Consider the following 8450-nt stretch of genomic DNA (forward strand, 5'->3'; position numbering starts at 1 on the left):
ATTGATGTCGGTAAATGGATTCAGCTATATAATTATATAATGCTATATTTATATATTTATTGCCAATCTTTTTTTAATTTCAGAATTTTTTTCATAGCCATATTTATTTATGTATGTATAGCTATTTATTTACCTATTTATTTATTTAATTTTGACTAACTCGGCGTTCCATACATTTAATCTGGCAAACCAAAAACGAAATAACGAATCAATATTTTGTTTTTCTGTATGTACAAAAAATTGAAAACTGACGTTTGTTTCATTGCTTTCAGCTCGAAACGGGAAATATAATAAACAAGGAAACCTAAACGAAATAATGGATCAAATTAAGTTTTCTGTTTTTTTTTCTTTATTTGTTGTAAGTAGGTCTAACCATTTCCCACGGTGCCGTTCCGCTTGCTTTGCGCATGCGCAGTGGATAGTTTCAAAGGAGTAGGTCGCTGAGCGCCAAAAGCGAAGGGTCCGGTCCCAGTTGGTCAAACTTTCCAGTTCAAATGGCACTCGAACCATACATGTCTTTTATTGAGGACATGTTTATGAATGGAATGCCATATCATGAGATCTCAGTAAAGATGCGAGAAATGGGTGTCCAGCGTGGAAGCTCTGAGATCAGCATTCGGAGACTACTTGCCAAGCATAATATGCGGAGAAAAGGACACACTTCTGATTTATTCCTTGACATTGCTGTCTCTCGAGCAATAAATGAGGTAACGTTACGTGATATAAAAAAGTAAAACATGTAGCATACTAGACCAGTGGTGTAGTCTACGCAGGGCCGGTCCTTCCTACAGGCGACATAGGCAGCCGCCTAGGGCGGCATGAAGAGGGGGGCGGCATTTTCCCAAGTGCATGTGCATCCATTAATTAACCCTTCTGCACAACCAGCTGAGGGCGCCAACCGCACCATGTCATATCTCCGTGTTGCGTTTGGGGTGACGGCCCGGGGGGGGGGGGGGGGGGGTGGCACTATGATTTGCGCTCCGGGGGGGGTTCTGTTGATACATTTCACCTAGGGCACCAGATGTGCTAAGACCGGTACTGAGTCTACGTGATACGCCGGTAGCCTATATGCTGTATACCCACTAGGAATGGTCAAAGATTTCTGTATACCCACTTAAAACAGCGAGATACGTAACAACATAGTTTTGTGACAGAACTTTCACACGTTCATTCATAAATTCACCCCGTCTGTGTTGCGAAGCACTGAACTGACGTTTTCGGCTTCTATGGCCTGTGAGTTTGTGTGTGTGTGTGTGTGTGCAGTTGTAGAAATAACAGTTCCTGGATGCTTGCTCATGCATTTCAGCTGATACAGTAGCTACATACCCTCAGTTTGACAATGGTTTTGGACGATAAGTGTGCTTGAGATGATGTGGACACTTTTTGTGTCCTCACTGTTAATAATATTCTGTAATGAATGAGTGTTGGTGATAGAACTGCACATAGGCCTATGTTCATTGTTATTACTGCTACTGATAAGCCTCTGCTTTCAATTATTGTTAATAGGCTAATATGTATGTGTATATATATATAAGTTGCAACTTATACATATACTACATACTAAATGTGCATTGAAAATTGCCAGCTAATAAAACCTGTGCTCCAGGGACCAGATTCATATGACATCTAAGGCTTCATGTAGCTCCTAACTGGCTGAGTTAAATGGTGATTAACACTAAACTTTAGAAAATCAAGGAAAATCAAAAGTCTATTTGCCCCACCTGCATAGGCATGTCCCCACCACTTTTTCTGTTTTTTCTCCCAAATGTTCTGAAAACAACAAGAAATGTTAAATAACAAATGTAAGTGCTATGAGAGTTTTTTTTTGGCGCAATAAGAAAACATGCAACACAATGTAAATATATAGAGAAAACACATCTGCATTGTCCAAATTACTTAAGCTAAAAGAAAACTATTTACTGATTACTGCATTATATTCAATTATATTTTTATATTCTGAATTGTCACCTGCCACCTGAATTTTGTGTTTCCCTTTATATAAATAAAGACATTTCCACCATAAATTGGTGCAGAAAATGTCTCCAGAATGCAGGAAATTAAGTGTTTAATGCTCAAAATATTCTGGTCTTGTTCTTGTGACCCCAATATTCAGGATTGTAACGTAGCCTATCATATTCTGTGTTTTGTCACAACTCTAATCTGAGCCGTTAAATGTCCCCACCACTGTTCAACACAAAGCCCTTGCCCACCTGTAACTGTCATTGGCTGTTAAAGTCTTTGCAGTGTTGATAACACACAGCCTAAGCAGTCCTTCAGAATGCTCTATATTACATGTACATGCATACTGTATGTATTAGTGACTGTAGTGGTGCTTATGGGACGTCGCTCTGGGACAGGGTGTATGAAGTTGGGAGGGAAAAATCACAGTATACTCACTACAAAAAACTAGACTACATTGCTGTACTAGACCTAGGGTATTTGATGGTAGACAAACAATTGTGTGCCTGTGTATGTGTGTGTTTTAACAGACTGGATCAACATATGGTCGTAAAAATGACAGGCTACCTGTCCTCAGTTGGGGTACGTGCAGGGGAATGCCGCATTGGAAGCGTTCTGAGAGCAGCCCATACCCCTTACCATGAAGAACGGCGTCAAGTATGTCTTAAATAAGCTAGTCCTGAATTTAATATTTTTATAATAGACAGGGTTTTGCCCAATAGGGTCTGACTGCAGACCTCCTATGTTGAGCTCAGGCAATCTGGGTGTCATCTTATCTGTCAGGATGTAAATGTCGAGGTTTTATGGCAAGCCCTTCTACCATTTATTCTTTAAAACGTACCAGTTGCTATTTAAATACTACTAGTACTTACTTATTAGTTGCTATTAACTATTCCATTAACTACTAATACGTATTCCCGTTTTACTAGTACATTTAGTCATTTAGCAGACGCTCTTATCCAGAGCGACTTACAGTAAAGGCCGCAATATGCTTCTGCGTCTCTGTTTACGGATGGGCGGGCGCACAGATACGCACAGATACGGACGGATAGACTGCGTTTATGGTTCTCCGTAGGCTGTGGGTGCTGAAAACAATTCACCGCCAAAAGAGTAGGTGGCGCAACGTTTTTGGAGTGGAGTGTTTATTTACCGAGGTTATCGAGAAGTCGGAGCAAATTTACAAATTAGCCGTTTCATCAATAAAATACGCACATTTTCAGCAACTACACTGCCCATTTCTCGTCACATTTTAATTCAGATGCTGATTTACATGTACTGTTTAGCTGAAATATGAATTGTGAAAACTTACAGCAATGGCGGTCAAAGGATTCTGTTCGTCCTGTTTATCCCGGCAACCCCGCCCCCGCCCCTGACGCAAGCGATTCTTAATACTGACCAATCACAGCCAAGGGGGTCTCCGTAGCTCTCCGTCGCTCACGACGGATAGTTAGAAAATTCAGGAGGTGCACGTCAAGCTCTCTGGGGCTCTCCGAGGGCTGACGGAGAGCTCGTAGAGGGCGTTCCTCGGAGAAGAGGGCGTTCCCATGTGTCCGTTTTTCGAAAAACGCAGAAGCATATATAAGCCTTAAGTACAGGGACATTCCCCCGAGGCAAGTAGGGTGAAGTGACTTGCCCAAGGATACAACGTCAATTGGCACGGCTGGGAATCGAACTGGCAACCTTCAGATTACTAGCCCGACTCCCTCACCGCTCAGCCATCTGACTCCCTATTGTAACAATTGATTAGATACTAGCATGTTTTAGTTACTAGTAGGCTAACTATTCCATTAGTTACTAGTAACTAATTGCACATTTTGACATTGCAATCTATGGGGCTCTGTAGAGATCACCTTTTCATTAGTTACTAGTAACTATTCGAATAGTTATAGAATAGAATAGAAAAAAAATTCAATTAGTGACTAGTAACTAAAAATAATTACTAGTAACTAATGGAATAGTCACTAGTAACCAAAAATTAAGTACTAGTATGTAATCAATTGTTACTAGTAAAACGGGGATAGTTACTCGTAGCTATAAATAAGTACTAGTAGTTTTTAAATAGCGACTAGTACGTTTTAAGGAATAAATGTGTAAATTGATTTCTATCAAGGATTAAGATAACAGATTGGGATGATACACCTCCTGTGCATTTCATTAGCCAACGCAAAGTCATATCATTAAACCGTCATATAGCCTAAGTTAACATTAAAGTTCGGCAGTTAAAATACCTTGCACAACATAGTATTTTAAATCATATCCTATATCAACATATTCTGAATCACAGTCAACCAGTCGTGAAATCTATGGAATTAGTCTGTGTTTTGTGGCCTTTTAACCGTGCACATCCAGATAATATATTTCAATTAATTCTGTGCATTATTGTTTCAACTTAAATATTTGACATGAACTGTTTATGTATTACGGTGGTTACCTTTAGTTTAAAGAGTTGTGGGTGATTCTGATGTAATTTCCATCCTGACAGATGGGATGAGTCCCACAGAGGTCTGCTGGCAGACCCTTCTGGCCATGTAGCCTATACCATGCACATGTATACCTAATAATACCTAGCCTATATCTAATGCTGACTAATATATTTATATTTCTTGCTTGCATAGGGTTCCCGTAACTTTAACTTTTGGTCATGTTTGGAGTGACTCACTGATTGCTGTAGATGGATACAGAAAGAAAATTGTTGCAAATGCAACTATGCCTGCTAAAAACAATCTTGCCATCTATGAAGAGGTGTACAGGTCAGTGTTGTATGTTATGTTTGATCGAACATATTTTATCAATTGTAATCATATTAATAATTGAGCGTTTCATATGTGTTTATGTAGACCTGCAGTAACACATTATGGAATGTGGGATCAACTTCGTGTGGATCATGGCAAAGAGTTTTACCTGTGCCTCTACATGCAAGAGAGGCTGTCAGAATATAGACACAACCAGCAAAGACAGCCATACCTCCAAACACAGTCAACAAGGGTAATGACAACCATCTGCATCTACATTACATTTACATTACATTTATTCATTTAGCAGACGCTTTTATCCAAAGCGACTTCCAAGAGAGAGCTTTACAAAGTGCATAGGTCACTGATCATAACAACGAGATAGCCACAAAACATTGCGAGTAGCCAAAACATGAAGCACACATTGTGAACAACCAAAGTAAGTGCCAAAGGGAAGAACCATAAGAGCATGTAGTTAAACAAGTTACAATTAAACAACATGAACTGCTATAACATTACACCATTGGTGAAAAGTAACTAAGTATATTAAGCCATGTAATGCACTTAAGTACAAGTCTGAGGAACTTGTACTTTACTTGAGCATATCCATGTCCTGCTACTTTATACTCCACTACATAATGAGTAATCTAATCATTTCAAATATATCCTGGGCCAATTGTCAAGAGTGGTTACAATCAATACTTCAGATAATACTTATTCTAGGATTTTGAATACAGAACTTTTTCTTATGACGTTTTCAACATTGTGTGGTCTTGGGGATTTTACACAACAAGGTTATTCTTAGTCTATTCACTAGTTCCCAACTGTTAATAACATAGAAACACATTAACAGACCTCTATCATCTCCTTTATAAAAAAATAACACAGAATCACACAGTGGAAAGGATGTGGCCAGAAATTAACAACAGAGTGAATTATCCACGAAAGGAGGCCCTCATCCAGCTACAAGATCAGGAAGCAATAGATATGGAGGACAGTCTGACAAGGTTCTGCACATCTAATCTGACCTGCCAGATGTGCCAGATTGGCATAAACAGATTTGTGCAATCATGGAATGCTCACAGGATTCCAGGTATGTCACATTTCGCTTACAAGTTACTCAGTTTAAGTGTTTTGTCATTGAACATCACAATAAACATTTCTTGTGTTGTTAAAGAGAGAGGGATACCAAATCGCCTAGCAGGGACTGGAACACCAAGAAAAATCACAACCGATCTCCTACCAGATGCCACAGTTGCAGCTGACATGTATGACAGGGACATGGGATCCTCCCTCACCAGAGTATCTTCATTCGGAAGTGACCCCTTTCTGTCTGAGGCAGACAAAGTGAGAGCAGAGCAGCACTTCGCACATTATTACCCCGACCTTTCAGTTGTTTTTGACAGTGCTGTCAATTACAACTATGCTCCCTTCAAAGAGGCCTTGATCTACCTCATTGATGTAACAAAGACTTGTTCCTAATTTCATGTGCACTGGATTGTGAGGAGCCTTGTAACGGATTGCTGGACATCTGTGTCTGTGGACACCATTATGAAGTTACTACTAGTTTTACTTTATATGTGTATATAAGTGTCACTATAAAAATGTCAACTGCCTATTTTTTTACCATTAATAAATAATTTTACTGTCATTGTATCCATATTAGACATTATTCACAGGGTCGTTTTATGGAGAAAAATATATTTATTTTGTACAGAAAGAATAATCAGAGACACATAAATTGTGTAAACAAAGTAAATCCAGCTTTGCAAATCTCCACAGAAGAGCCTGTCACAACATCTTGCCACATTTAGGCCTACTAACTCTTATAAAATCACTGTGGGCTGAGAACAATAATGTAGCATAAAAACATCTTGCCACATTTAGGCCTACTAGCTCTTATAAAATCACTGTGGAGGTGGGAACAATGATGTAACATCAAACATTGTTACATTTTCTAGCTCTTAAAACTCCATAGCTAAGAAAATCGATGTAACATAAAAACATCAATCCTCAATATCAAAAGTATTTATAACATGATATAACACTGAAAAGTAAGGATTGATGGCAAGCAGAAAAGCAGCATTTAATCTTCGCGTGCCAGCTCTCTCATGACATTTACTACACCAGAAAGGCCAGTGACTGTGAATTTTGTATATAAAAATCATCTGTTCTGCACTTCAAACACATTGAGGAATTCTGAAGCCACACAGTAGTGCAGGATCTGCATACGACCAAACTTCCACAGCATGCTGCAAATACTGGATCTTCCATGATTCCTGCCAGTGTAATAAATAAATATTAGAGGTCTGAAAACACAATACAAGATATACTAGATGAAGAATGAAAAATGTTTTCCAATTGAATGTCAGACAGCGTTTCAAAAAGCATCCTTTATGTAACTGAGTCTATGTATGGCATAAGTTCAGTGAGAATTAACAAATTCCTTTCTCTGTCTACAGATGCTCCAAGCACACCCCGTACCACTTAACATCACAGATGTAAATTCCTGAAGTATGCTTAAGGAATGGCTCTGTTTTTACGGATTGGTTTTCTTAATCTCAATTGGCTATACAAAGAACACCAGGAGCAGGACACTTAAGCTTTTAAATGACCACTACATCATAAATTCCACCAAACAACAACAATATGTTTGTCAGGGTGAATACATTATTTTTTTGTCTTGACACAGAAACGATTGCTTTTGTGCCAATCAAATATTGCATAAAGTGTCCATTGACTGAAGATGTCCGATTGTAGGAGATATAGTTGTATCAAAGAAAATACTCAGATAAACATGGCAGTGTTTCTGGACAGAGTGACGGAGAAATGTGCCATTATTTTAGGTGCTTTCATGTAGTCTCTTTGAATATGTTGTATCAGACCAGCTCTGCTCTTTAATTCAGGCCATGCTTAGCCTTTTACAGTGCTTGGAAATCAACCTCTGGTACAGCCATGATTTTTTGCGAGTTCTGCTTCCAATAAAAGGTGCCTAATTGAGTACAAAATATACAGTATGTCTCAATAAGAGCTCACTCTTGAAGACGGACATGTGAATGCATTTTCATTTAGTTTTTATCTGAAATGGCAAAGGTTTGACATTGTTTATGGCTCCAGTTTAAAATGTGAGACTTTATAAATGTTGACGTGACAATTAATAGCCAAATATATTTGCCACTTAGCTGTGAAGCAACTTCAAGTTCATGCTATTGTCACAGTACATTTTCAAGACACAGGGTTACCTGCACTATAATTGGAGATGGTAAATAAAATTGTTCAAATGAAGCACCTCTTGTTCCTTCTGAGTCCAATATTTCCACTCCATTGTGGTCTGTCAGGATGAGTTGTTCATTGCTTCCTAAGGCATCTTTTACTTTGGCAATCATGGATGGGACACTGGCCTCCTGCTCAGTAAATCTTTCAACCACCATTCTGCTGTTCACAAGCTTTCCACTCTGTACCTCTCCCAGAGACTGACAGTCCTGGAATTCAGAACTAAATTTAGGTTCATTCAAAATTTTGAACATACAAGAGAACATTTATATTTATATTCTATTGACAAGGGCATGGAAATTGAAAATAAATGTGCCCTACCTTGTAAAGTATTTCAGGGATTGAGCCCTGAGTGGCACTGAGGGGCTTGCCAAGCTAGCCGACTTGGAGAAGCGAAACTGGTCGCTCTGGGAAGGAGTAGGTAGTGGCCCCGCAGCAACGTTAACACCTGCATCCAGCACAGCCCCGACCCGTGTACTTCGTAAC

At 39.1% G+C, this 8450-nt stretch overlaps 1 pseudogene; it reads left to right on the forward strand.

The window, feature by feature from the left end:
- The first annotated feature begins 4594 nt into the window (after positions 1-4594).
- LOC134039444 (uncharacterized) lies at positions 4595-6173 on the forward strand (annotated as a pseudogene).
- The last annotated feature ends 2277 nt before the right edge of the window (positions 6174-8450 follow it).

Source organism: Osmerus eperlanus, chromosome 19 (genome assembly GCF_963692335.1).
Source record: "Osmerus eperlanus chromosome 19, fOsmEpe2.1, whole genome shotgun sequence".
Lineage (NCBI taxonomy): Eukaryota > Metazoa > Chordata > Actinopteri > Osmeriformes > Osmeridae > Osmerus > Osmerus eperlanus.